This window comes from Paroedura picta, chromosome 2, assembly GCF_049243985.1.
Source record: "Paroedura picta isolate Pp20150507F chromosome 2, Ppicta_v3.0, whole genome shotgun sequence".
Lineage (NCBI taxonomy): Eukaryota > Metazoa > Chordata > Lepidosauria > Squamata > Gekkonidae > Paroedura > Paroedura picta.
This window is the reverse complement of record NC_135370.1, coordinates 139592653-139606841: the sequence shown is the minus strand read 5'-3', so window position 1 is coordinate 139606841 and position 14189 is coordinate 139592653.

The window sequence follows — 14189 nt, the reverse complement described above, 5'->3', positions numbered from 1 at the left end:
TGATAGAAAGGGCAGTCGCAAACCAACTGACGGAATACCTGGAAGAAGCTTCGGTCCTAGACCCATCCCAGTCAGGCTTCCGGCCTGGCCATGGGGTAGAGACAGCGCTAGTCGCCCTGACGGACGACCTCCGTCACCAGTTGGATTGAGGCGGGTCGGCACTGCTGATATTATTAGACCTCTCAGCAGCGTTCGACACAGTCGATCATGAGCTTTTAGCTCGCCGCCTCATCGATGCTGGAATACGAGGGACAGCCCTTCAATGGCTGATCTCCTTCCTCCAGGATCGTGGACAGAGGGTTGCAATAGGAGAGAAAACATCAGACCGCCAGCAACTTACTTGTGGAGTCCCACAAGGAGCGGTCCTCTCTCCTATCCTATTCAACATCTTCATGCGCCCTCTCGCACAACTGGTACGGAAGTTTGGGCTGGGTTGCCATCAATATGCAGATGATACCCAGCTCTTCCTCCTGATGGATGGCCGCCCTGACTCTCCCCCAGAAGCATTAGCCAGCTGCCTGGAAGCAGTGACGAGATGGCTCAAAGACGGAGGTCCTGTGGCTAGGTAGGAAGGGTCCTTGCGAGGAAGCGCGCCTGCCCACCCTGGATGGCATGCAGCTCTCTACGGCTCACTCCGCCAGGAACCTAGGCGTGATTCTGGACGCCTCCCTCACAATGGAGGCCCAGATCACAAAGGTAGCGCGGCTGGCATTCTACCATCTCCGCCAAGCCAAACTACTAGCGCCCTACCTGGCCCCGGAACACCTAGCCACAGTGATCCATGCGACGGTCACCTCTAGACTGAACTTTTGAAACTCGCTCTACACAGGCCTGCCCTTAGCCCTGACCCGGAAACTACAACTAGTTCAAAATGCAGCAGCCAGGATCCTCACAGCAACACCGTGGAGGTCTCATATCCGGCCTATTCTCCATCAGTTACAATGGTTACCAGTTGAATTCCAGATCAGACTAAAGGTTCTGGTAATTACCTTCAAGGCCATACGTGGTCAGGGCCCAGTGTACCTGAGGGACCGCCTCCCCGCCTATGCCCCCAGTAGAACTCTGCGCTTTACTGCCTCCAATCAGCTAAGGATCCCTCGCCCTAAAGAAGTCCGCCTGGTCTTGACCAGGGCCAGAGCATTCTCTGTCCTGGCCCCCACCTGGTGGAACGAGCTCCCAGAGGAGATCAGGGCCCTGACGGAGCTTAAACAGTTCCGCAGGGCCTGCAAAAAGGAGCTCCTCCACCAGGCATTTGGCCGAGACCAGATGTAATCAATCAGCGACCAAGGGCCCCTGCTCCCCCCCCTCAGAATCCCATCAATAAGCCCTGGACCTGTTTGTATTACTATATTGTTTACTGTTATACTGTGTTGTTATCTGGTTACAATTATTAGTTATCAGTTATACATGTTCTACAGACTGTTTTATGTATTGTTCTCTGTTATAATGTAAACCGCCCTGACCCTCCGGGGAGGGCGGTATAGAAGTATGATAGATAACTAAATAAATAAATAAATAAACAAACACACAAACAAACAAACAAATAAATAAATAAATCTTGATAGGCTGGTCTAAACTGATTAAAATGAAATTCAATAGGGACAAATATATAAAGTTCTGCAATAAGGTAGGAAAAACCACAGAAACCAATATAGGCTGGGGGAGACTTGTATTGACAGTAGCATGTGCAAAAAGGATCTAGGAGTCTTAGTAGATCATACATTGAACATGACTCAGCAGTGTGACTCAGTGGCTAAAAAGGCAAATGTTACTTTGGGCTGTATCAAATGGAGTATCGTGTCCAGATCACGGGACATGGTGGTACTACTTTACTCTGCTCTGGTTTAGCCTAACTTGGAGTACTGTGTTCAGTTTTTGGCACCACAGTTGAAGATGGATGTAAACTGGAGCATGTCCAGAGGAGGGTAGCAAAGATGGTGAGGGGTTTGGAGACCATGACGTATAAGGAAAGGTTGGGTGAGCTTGTTCTGTTTAGCCTGGAGAGGAGACGACTGAGAGGGGATCTGATAGTCATCTTCAAGTATTTAAAAGGCTGTCATATAGAAGATGGCCAGAGTTGTTCTCTCTTGCCCCAGAGGGACGGACCAGTTACAATGGTGTGAAATTAATTCAAAAGAAATTCTGTCGAAACATCCAGATGAAGTTCCTGACAGTTAGAGTGGTTTCTCAGTGGGAGGTTGTAGGTTCTCAATCTTTGGAAATTTTTAAACAAAGGTTGGATAGCCATCTGACGGAGAGGCTGATTCTGTGAGGATTCAAAGGGGTGGCAGGTTATACTGTCAGTGATAGGGTTGTGGGTGCCCTGCATGGTGCAGGGGGTTGGACTAGATGATCGAGGAGGTACCTTCCAATTCTATGATTCTATAACGCATCCCCCCCTTTTTTAGGGGGACACATGTGGTGTTTTGGCAGAAGAGCTCTGTCTTACAGGCCGTGAGGAACATTGACAGAATAACTTTATAATTCATATTGTGTGGGCAGAGATAAACTGCAAAAATGGTTACCGTGAGTGGTTTGCATATGTGCATGATCATCTGGGCTGATTGTTACAGAGACTGAAGCAAAATCATGATAGTCGATGCTTGTTATTGGTCAAATAAACAATATCATCTATCCATTAATAAAGCAGTGTGATTTATTTAATTCTTCCTCTATTCAAAGTGATGACTGCTACTGTAGCTAGATTGGCATAAGCAAGATGAAATGCTCTGTCACCTTGGAAGATTAGCTGTGGAAGAGTTGAGATTTTTTGCAGACCTCTTTGCATCAATTTAAACTGAACTCTGACACATACATTTTCTTGGATTTTTATAGGAGTACATAAATATAGAAGAACAGTGGCCTAGAAGGCTCAGATTAGAATGATAACAGGATGACCTTTTGCATATAGGCCAACAGTTTATATTAAGCCTCAGGTTAGTGGTTACTGAAAAACATTAAAATTGGATAGCTGTTAGATGGCCTCTGAACTGTACTTGACATATTAGAGAAATAAGTGTTCCATCTATCTTCTTATATTATGAAATGCTTGACTATTGGACCATGGTTAGTTAGTACTCTGATCTTGTGACAGAATGCTATAGAGATTTCTATCCAGATCTTCAAACAAGCAATAGCACTGGAATGATCTGGTCATAGAATCATAGAGATGGAAGGGATCTGCAGGGTCATCTAGTCCAACCCCTTGAAAGTGCAGAAAATCCACAAATTTCTGAGAGGTTAATACCACACAGGAACCTTGCTGCCAGATTTTATATTAATTAAAGCTTCTGAGATGTACTCAAAGGCATCCCCAACTGCAGCACATTACTCTAGCCTCCTGCATAAAATGTGATAGTGTTGGGACTTTTGGACTAAGCTTGGCCCTAGGTCCCTCCAGAAAAATAGAATTGCAGAGTAACATAGCATTTGCAGTCATAGGTTACTTTTTGTGGATTAGGCACAGATCCAGACTCACAGCACTTTGAGGTTTGAAAGGAATAATCTTACTAAAGCAATGAACCAAAGTTTAAAAGTAGTTACAAAGAAAACATATTGCATGCCCCTATGGCTGGCTTTGAAAGCATAACTACATGCCCATATATCAGCAGATGGAGAGAGCTGAGAGCCTAATGGAGGATGCTTTCCTTTTCACTAGCAGATGAGCTTCTCTTCCTGAAGAAGGAGGAAGTGGCAATGGCCCACCTTAAACAAAAGGATCTCTCAGGCCATGTGCTCTGGAATTTCCACTCTTCCTAGCTGTGAACCCACCAATGATCATTTGGTGTCACTAATGAGGACATAGGTGCAGCTTAACAGCTTAACATCTTAATAAGAACCCTTCAGAGTTGACTTCACCAAATTACTTACTGGTCAGGAGGTTTCTGGCCCGAGAGGTTCACCTGGCCTCAACCAGGGCCAGGGCCTTTTTGATCCTGGCCCCTATCTGGTGGAATTAAGCTCCTGGGAGAGCTGTGGGCCCTGTTGGAGCTTTCATTTTCATAGGGCCTGCAAAATGGAGCTCTTCTGCCAGATTTTTGTTGAGACCAGTGCAAAGAAGATCTGGTCCGTCACTGAGGTCATCAAGATCCCCCTAGGAAGATCCCCCCAGTGGCTTAATATCAGAAGGTCTGTTAAGTCAGGGGTAGGAGGGAGTTTTTTGCCATCAGAAAGGGTTGTAACTGGGGAATTTTAATAATCTTTTTATGCGGTTTTATGGTTGAGAGTTGTTAACTGCCACATGCCATTTGGGAGTGGCAGTATAGAAATTGAAATATAAATAAATAAAAATTGCAATTCCAACAAATAGTACAATGGGAGACACACAAGGACTTGCAGGGGGCATCTCTTTTATATGTCCTCCATTTTGTGTTTTTCTTCTCTGAAATCCCCCATAGACTCTCCCCTTTTCCTGTTTCCTCCATTCCTTCCCGCTGACCTACCTTTTATCTGTCCTCATAGTCGCCTATGTTTACTATTTATTTACTTAATTTATACCCACCTTTTCTCAAAATGGTGTCCCAAAGCAGTCTACATTGTTTCCCTCTCCTCCATTTTATTCTCAAAACAACCCTGTGAAGTATGCTAGGCTGACAGCAGATAAGTGGCTCAAAGTCACCCTGTAAACCTCCACAGCAGAGTGAGGATTCAAAACTGGGTCTCCTAGACCAGTGGTCCCCAACCTTTATTAGGCTGGGGACCGGCAGGGCATCAAGCCGCGCCCGCGGGGACCGCGCCCGCGGGGGCCACGCCCACGCTTCTGGCCACGCCCGCGCATCGAGCCGCGCCCAGCCGCGCCCGCGAGCCGCGCCCACGGATCGGGCCGCGCCCAGAAGCCACGCCCGCGGATCGGGCCGCGCCCGACCCTGATTCCCTCTTCCTGCCCTCCCGCAGTAAGTAGCTTCCCGGGCCGCAAGCTTGCGGCCTAGGAAGTTTTTTACTGCGGGAGGGGGCGGGGAGAGGGAGCTGCGGCCCGGCGCCATGGCCTTCGCGGCCCGGCGCCGGGCTGCGGCCCGCAGGTTGGGGACCACTGTCCTAGACCCTAGTCTGAAACTCTAACCTCTGTGTTACATGGGCATTCTTGGAGAGGCTGCTATTGAACAATAGTAAGCACCTGGCTCTAAATGAGTCATGCAAGTCTCATGGTACCATACTACTCAATGACTGTTGACAGACCTGTCCACAATTATTTATTTGTTTGTTTGTTTGTTTATTTATTCAATTTGTATCCTCCCACTCCCTAATGAGCTTGCGGCGAGTAACATGGTCTTAAAACCCCATTAAAACACCCGCATTAAAAGACTGAAAAACCCATAACATGGTGGATGATCTCCCAACCTACTTCCCCATCCCAACTAGAGGCATTGAGAGGATGGGGTGGCATGATGTCCACAGGCCCACAACCTCCCTTCGCTGGGGGGGGGCAGCCGATCTTCTCCGCTGGTCCCAGCATCAACCATAAACCCGGTGGAAGAGCTCCATTTTGCAGGCCCTGTGGAAAGATGTTAAATCCCGCAGGGTCCGCAGTTCACCCAGGAGCTCATTCCACCAGGTAGGGGCCAGGACCGAAAAGGCCCTGGCCCTGGTCGAGGCTAGGTGTGCTTCCCTGGGGCCGGGAATGACCAATAGGTTTTCCCCCGCAGAGCGTAAGGCTCTGCAGGGAATATAGGGCAGTAGGCAGTCCCGCAGGTATGTGGGGCCCAACCCGGGTATAGCCTTGAAGGTTAGAACCAGCACCTTGAACTGAATCTGGGCAGCAGTGGGCAACCAATGCAGCTGCCTCAGCACAGGCTGGATGTGGGCCCTCCATGGTATCCCAGTGAGGACCCTAGCAGCTGCATTCTGCACTAGCTGAAGTTTCTGGATTAAGGACAAGGATAGACCCGCGTAGAGCGAGTTACAGTAATCTATTCTGGAGGTGACCATCGCATGGATCACTGTAGCCAAGTGTTCGGGGGACAGGTAAGGCACTAGTAGCCGGGCCTGGTGAAAATGGAAGAATGCCTGGCCCACTACTCTTTTGATCTGTGCCTCCATAGTCAGGAAGGCATCTATGGTCACCCCCAAATTCCTGGCTTGGGGCGCGATGGTAAGTTGCACTCCTGCCAAGGTGGGTAAGCGCGCTTCCTGATCCTGCCCCCTACTACCCAGCCACAGGATCTCCATCATGGAGGGGTTGAGTTTCAGGTGACTCTGCTCGAACCATTCAGTCACTGCTTCCAAACATCTGGCAAATGGTTCCGTGGGGGAGTCCGGGCGGCCGTCCATAAGGAGATAGGGGAGGGCAGAGCAACCCTGTGCACTTTCTTGCCTGTTTAACAGTTTATCATTTCTCTCATCCTATTCCCTTGTCTTGCCGCAGCCCCAGCCAAGCTTCACCTCTTTTGGCTCTACAAACCCTGTTGGGAGGAGGAAGGGACAGCTGAAGCAGCAGCAGAATCAGCCCCAGCATTCCCAGGAGCCCTGCCCACCCAAAGGGAAGACCTTGGCAGTGCAATGAGCACAATTTGTCTCCAGCAGCCCAAAGAGCCTGACCAGGAGAAGGAAGGGGGAGGCAGCCAGAGGAACCCTGTTACCATCAGCCCTAGATGCCATGAAACCACCAGTGGTAGCAATCTCCACCCAAGCAGGTCTGAGGAAGAGTGGGCCCTGCCTGGGTAGAAACTGGTCATGTACTGTTGGCCTCATAAAGTAGCCAGGATGAGGACAGTGAATGGTGGGGAAGGCCCCAGTCATGATTGTGGAAGGTAAAGAAGATTCATGAAAAATAAAATTTATTAATAGCTACTAGCCATGGTGAGTGAAGGGAACCTCCACATTCTGCACTAATTCCCTTGAATCCCAGTGCCAGGAGGAAACATCAGAGGAAGGTCTTGACATATAAGTCTTGTTGTTGGCTCTCCAGAGGACCTGGTTGGCCACTGACTGAGATAGGATTCTGGACTAGATGCACTATTGGCCTGATCACACAGAGCTCTTCTTATGTTCTTATCACATCACATACACCACCAACAGGCACAGACACTTGTAAAGCAGCCAGTGAAAAAACAATTGGGCAGTGTGGCTGAAGTTGTAGAGCTTACGCACTTCGTATAAGGTGGGCTCCACAACAGGCCAGGGAGGAAGGGCAGATCCTTATGTGAGACTGGGAGAGCTGGTGTCCTGGAAAGTGGGAGGAATAACCCCTGTCCTCTTCTCCTTATCAAGGAGCCAGCTCTGAGAGTCTGGCAGACAGCAGAAGACAGGCCATATGGTCTGGAGAAGAGGGAGTGTCACAATCATTTTCTCTTCCTTTCAACTCTTCTTTCTTCCATTCCTTGAACTGAGATGACTAATGTGGTTTTCTCACCTGCTTATCAACCTTCTGATGTAGCTACCACTAACACCACCACGGCTCTGATTTTATTGATCCTTTTTCTTTTCTTTTTGAACAATTATGACTTCTTTTGTGTGTGTTTGCATATGTATCCTACTTGTCTCACTGAACTATGAGTTTATGTATTGTTTGTATATAGTTAGCTTATCTCACTGATACCATAGACATGCTTGACTGCCAGCCAGCTCAGTCATCATGGGGGTCTCTTTGTGCTGTAAAATTATCTTAGTGATGTATGATTTTTAAAATCTTTCTCTTTAGATTGGCTGTAGGTATATGTTTAGTCTGCTATTAATGTACCTGATGAATGTATGCCACCATATATCAGTCCAGTAAAATGTGAAAAATGAAATTCCCAAAAGGCCACAGTGTTAGAGTTGGTCCAATTATTAAGTGAGGAATCATGGACAAGACTTTACTTGCATGGTGCCCTTGTGTTAAAAGTCACAATACTTGTTGACATGCTGCTATCTTCTTCCTAGTCATATGGTTTTTAAAAAGATTGAAAATGTGACCTGTATTTGACCTCTTTATGTACAGGGATTGAATTTTGTCCTTCTCTCATTCCATTTCAAGGGAGAAACCCTAAGCAGAACTTCATAGAAGTCCCATTTTATTTACTAAGGACAACTCCTAGAAAAGTATTCTTAGATTTGTAAACTATTTCTAATAACTGCTCCAGTCAATCCACATTAGAATCAAGACATTTAAATACTGGGTTTATTCACTCAGTAATCAATAAACCAATATTGTCTAAAATAAGTAATGGAGGTCATAATAATATATACAAAATACAAGAGAAGATATATATGTAAAAAAAATCAAAAGCATCTCAAACAGGCTAAAAGTTGAGCAATGACACATCTTGTCAATAAAAGCTCCTGAAGTATGACCCAATACAGAATTAGTTTGTAAGAAATATGCATCGGCAGAGATAGCGGTCTATAAATTAAATAAATTAAAACATTCTTCTCGGAACAGTCTATTTCTGATATCAAGAGACCTTTTTTGGAAGCTGAGCTATCACTGGGAAACAACCAAGTAAGGCAGGAGTGATGTGTCATCCAAGTTCAGGTATGCAGTTCACATGTGAATAGGAGCAAGGGTGACCAATAGCAAAGGTTCAGTTGCTCAGTATACATTATGGGGAAAAAACGCAACTTGTTCTGTCAATGCTCATAGATGAATGAAACCTAATTAGTTCTTTTTGGTCTTCCAACAAAATGGTGTATTTTCAAAGGGTAGGTCCCTGACTTGCCATATTCTAAAACCCCTTGAAGAGCTCTTGCCTAGCATGTTGTCCCTGCTGGTGAGCAGCACTAGGAAGCCCAAGGTAGTATGAATATCAGTGGCTGGGGGGGGGGACAGGGTTATGTGAAGTTGTCTAGGATTCAACTCTGTGTTTCAGAAGTCTTCCCAATGATGGGATAAGACTCAACAGCAGAGTTACAGTGTAGTGGTCCTTCCTGCTCAGGGACTGGGTTCATGACAAGCCCTGTTGGATTTTACCATCCTGTAAGAAAAAAGTATGTAAGATCCATTCAATTATCTTTTCAAAAATGCTGATGATTAGATCATCTAAGTAGCCAAAATACTCAATACGAATATAGTTAGTGGAAGAACAAATAAACGGGAAGCAGCAGCACCTCTATTTGTACAGTCACAAATGAAGGTGGACAGCAATCCGTTAATTGGGATATAGGCCTAGTCTGCTCTTTTAGCTTCAGGGATCTCTCTCTCTCCAGCTTTTCAAAGTTCTCACAAACACTGATTAGCTGGAAAGATAGAAGATGGAAGTAGTGAAAACTGAAACCAAAGACTCAGAGACGTGTAGCCAAGATCAAGATCAGGGATGGTACAAATTGTACCATAAACATAGTGGACAGTTGAAGGCTGTGAGCATATCAGGTTCTTGCAAAAACTAGTCATACATTAAGACAGCCTTTTTCAACCTTTTGAAATATTTTTTTAGGCTTTGAGGACCCCTGGAAGTGATATGAACTGGCCATGGCTCCCTGCCAGACCCCCCTGGAAGTGACATGTCACCGGAAGTGATATCACCACTACATGTTAACAGGCAGGCTTGAAGAGAACTGAGAGAAGAGACAGGAGGTGGTTGAAGGCAGGAGTAGGCATATAGGCCCCACCGCTTCCCAGGTACAGAAAACACAAGAGAATTCATTCATACTCAGGGGAAGTAGGGGAAGCAATGGAAGTGGCTAGTTCCCATGCTTGTGGCCAAGTCCATCAAAGTGGGAAGGGAAAGGCCATGGACCCCCTCCCGAGCTCCCACAGACCCCTGACAGTTCCTGGACCCCTGGTTGGGAATCCCTGCACTAAGGCTTTGCTGGTTCAAACTGATAAGCACCCATTAGCATCATTTGGGGCTGCTTCAAAAAAAAGTAGAAGGGTAGAATTTTATTAAAGCAAAGCATTTGTTTATTACTGACTGATACACTTTCTCACAGTCTTGGTTATCCATTGCCTGCTGAGCAGAGCAGTTGCACAGGACCCATGGGGTGGTAGTACCTGGGCCGGATATGGGTGAAAGCCAAGTGCATTGTACTGCATGGCTAGGACAGAATAAGTGAAGCAACCTGATAAGTGCCATGAAAGGATCAAAGAACAGCTAGATGGTTTAGCAAAAAATCAGTTCCTGGTTTGCCATTGACTAACCGAACATTAATTAAACTGGTGGTGTTCTAGCATCCCTGTTTGAGATCTAACTCTGACACCCTTTTGTAATGATAATAAATGCTTCAATCCAAATGAAAATTATTCTTTCATCAGGCTGTGTAGTTTCTTCTTTTTGTGCAGTGGAAGGTGTGTTGAGAGGAAAGCCTGACTCAGCAAATATATGCTTAACTGGGACACCACTGAAGCAGAAGAGGTAGCCAATTATTCCATCAAGCAGATTTCTTTTTCTCCAACTGGCATTTATGCAGACAGCATTTCAGCTTCTGCCAATCCTAGCAATATGTGTCTTGGTTTAGAAAGGCATGCTGAATATAAACACAAGCTCTGTGATTGCGTGAGCTTTTTGTTCTTGTTCTCCTGGGCACAAATCACCTGGAGTCAAAAAAAAGAAAGAAATGAAATTATGAGGAGGGAGTTTGATTTTCAACACATAATTTGTAAAATTTAAAGCCTCACTACCCAACCTGAGCGAGCCTCTAATTCAGGATCTCTGATCTCTCCCATATTTTATTTTAAAATACTGAGTGCATGGGCAAAGATTGTACTCCACTGAACCATTTTTTCTTTGGTCTGGGTTTCCATATGGAAAGTCAGCATTTGCTCACTCCCTCTGATAAGGGGAAGATTTGTGCAGCAGGAGAATTTGGTACCATGTCTTGACTGAAAGGAAATCCAATAAAATTAAGCAAGAAATCTTTGCACTTGAAGTTATTCCAGCCACAGTTATAAATACAACTTCTAAAAGCAGTGCTCATTAGATAATCTCTTTTATTGGTGTTGTCCAGTAGCCACTTTCCTCCCCCACCTCCCAAACACACTAAGCAGCGTGGTCAGAGGCAAAAATAGCCCTTCAGAAGCCCATCCAGTTGGGGAAGCCAAACTATGCTGAGGCAGCTGAGTGGCCACAAGAGATGGTTGTGGAGAACAGACAAGGAAAACGAGGATGGCTCAGCAGCAGCAATAATTTCAGATTTGGGGGGTGGTTAATGTGATTTCTGGTTTGGGGTGGGATATTACTGATTCAGCTTTCAAATCCATGTCAGGGGTAGGTTCCAGATTTTTGTGACCAGTTTTTCAATGGGGAACCAATTTGACTGTCTGCAGTGCTTTAATGATAATGGCACCAAATTTACATATAACCTAGTCCTCCCTCTATAAAGACCATCTGAGTTTCAAGCAGAATGGACATTGGTGTAGTGTATGGCATGCATACTATAGCCAGGAAATCTGAGAATTGTTGACAGCCAAACAAAGGATATTCAGGGGTGGTTTGCCATTGCTTGCCTCTGTGTCATGACCCCCCGTGTTCCTTGGAGGAACTCCATCCAAATCCTTGGAGGCTTCTTATCCAAATACTAGCCAGGGTCAGCCCTGCTTAGCTTCCAAGATCTGACAGGTCCAGGTTTGCCTGAGCTAGGACAGACAAAGGGAGGTGATTTTACAGAACCAGAACCTTGAATCTGATTTGATCCTCAACCTGGAACCAGTGAAACTGGGAGAATACAGGTTGTATGTAGATTCTTCACTCAGTCCCAATAAGAGCCCATGCAACCGCATTCTGGGAACATTGAAACTTCCGGATCAACTTCAAGGGTAGCCCTGCATAGAGCAACTTACCATAGACTGGAGATGATTGTTGTGTGGAACACGGTGGCTAGGTTAGGTGTCGACAGACAGGATGCTTGTCATTGTGCCTGTTGAAAGGAAGCTTAGCGGGCAACTTTCATGACCTGGGCCTCCATAGATAGCAAAGCATCCACTGGCACACTCAGTTACAAAAATTGTTAATTGGACTCCATCATGAGCCCATCAGTGGCCCATCTGTGGACCATCTGGGCCCATCTGGGGCATGCCAACCTAGCCAGAGGACTTCCATCTCTGAGCAATCATCCAATTGCTACGTGGCACCGATCTTCATGCTTGACTTCTAATGTAAGAGCTATTTTAATCAATCATTACTGTTATTAGTATTTAAGAAATTCCTGGAAAGGAGACAGCAACAAAAGGTATGCAGGAGTTCAAGGGCTAGGCTATATGATACATTTGTTTCTGAGTTGTCTTCAGGTTCACCACTTTGATCATATCCCAGAATATTGTTTAAAAGATATAGAAGCTGATTTTGCTTATGAGTGGTGGATGAGGTTTTGCTCCCTACAAGCCTTTCTCCTTATGTTAAAGAATTCCAAGGGCCATTCCACAAAACTTAAATGTTGCCGAAGTCATACCTTTTGTAAATGCTATTAATTTAACGTTCCGCATGACGTTATAAATAAACCGCAAAACTCCCGCCAAACTCCAGCAACAATCGGATTTTTTTAGCGCTTAGGGGGAAATCCAGAAAAGTAGATTCCCCCCGAAAAAAACGCTACACTTCTGAGCACAAGCCACAACACATCAGCGAAAGACATGTGTATTCTCAAAATAGCGGTAGAAAGAATGTTCCTCCCTCGCTCTCACCCCCGAGCTTCTGGAGACGCGATCGCCATTTCCCTCCCCTTAAACTGGCGAAAGCAATGAATAGGCAAGGCTTCTTCGGCTGAAGTCCCTCCACATCTTCACAGTAAAACAAAGCTCCCTTCTGCAATTGTCTTTAAAGTTTCCAAGCACAATACAGCCCCCTGTTTGACACTTCCCATAATTTTGGCCAGAAATTGCACCCATCAGGAGGAATTTTTTTTTTAACTTGAAGAGTGTGTAAACGATTAAGCACCAGCTCCTATGCCGGTGAAAAAAGGTATTTCTGAGACACTGAATGAACAAATATTCGTTGCTACTGGTGTTTTCGGGTTTTTTAAAAAACAGTTTTTAAGGGAAAAGGAGCTTTTTGGGAGCACTAACACAACAGTTTATTGGCTGTTATGTTTGATTGATGGCCAGGGGCGGGAAGAAGCACGGAAAAATATTGCCTCCTTTGTTGCGATTCTGGTGAGACCGGAAACCTGTAGGGAATGAATAGACCACTACTGGGTCTTCAATATTTTGCTAGAATTGAAGGTGTGCAGAATGACGAAATTCCACTATTAAATACAGCAACATTTAGTAACCTTTGTTGTTGTGCAGAATGGCCCCAAGTTACTCACATAAATTTGGATCTGTACGGAGAATTGTCTGAGCACTCCCAACTTTTCACAGACTGCTCCATGGAACTTCCTTCTCTGATGCCTGTCTCCAAGGTGATTGGATGGGAACACTCACTTCCTGATCCATCGAAATGATCTGATTGGAAATGAGTATCACAGCCTAGGAAATATCGGTAAGAAGCCTACACATATGTACAGCGTATGAACGTAAACTCTGTTCATGTAATCACTGTGCTATGGCTGCTCACTGAGAGATTCCACTTCCCAAACTTTGTACATAGAACTGCTAATGTTCCACATAGAGGTGTATATACTGATGGTTTATTTGACATGTGGATGCCATTATCTGTTCTTAATGTTTTCATGCACTTCTCTTAGCTTTCTGAGATCAACTACTGTTCTGGTATAGGCTAGGGCACCAGATTGCCTTGGGGAGTGCTTTTCTTCTAGTCATTGCTCTCTAGTCTACCATAACCCCTCATGTATACTCACACTGCTACATTTTATATGAGGTTAACTGGTTTCCTTCTTTCAATCACAAGGCTTATTTTGCTTTATCTGTTATGCTATGCTTTAATTACTGTCAACATCTGTAGAACTTCTTAGGATGTCTATAGAATGCTTGCTTTTTAAGGCAGTTTTAAAATTGCAGTTAGAAGAAGAAGAGTTGGTTCTTATATGCCACTTTCCTCTCCCCACGACAGACACCCTGTGAGGCTGAGAGAACCCTGATATTACTGCTCGATCAGAACAGCTTTATCAGTGCTGTGGCGAGCCCAAAATCACCCAGATGGCTGCATTTGGGGGAGTGCGGAATCAAATCCAGCTTGCCAGATTAGAAGTCCGCATTCCTAACCACCACACCAAGCTGGCTCACTAATTAAGTTAATAATTTTATTGTACTGTAACGGTGAATTGAAAGAGAAACAGGTATCCTTAATATCTCATTCAGGTCTAATCAGTGGGGCTTACCCAAAAGAAAGTGTTCTTAAGATCATGCTGTAAGTGTTGCTAAGCAGTCTGTAGCTTATCCAAAG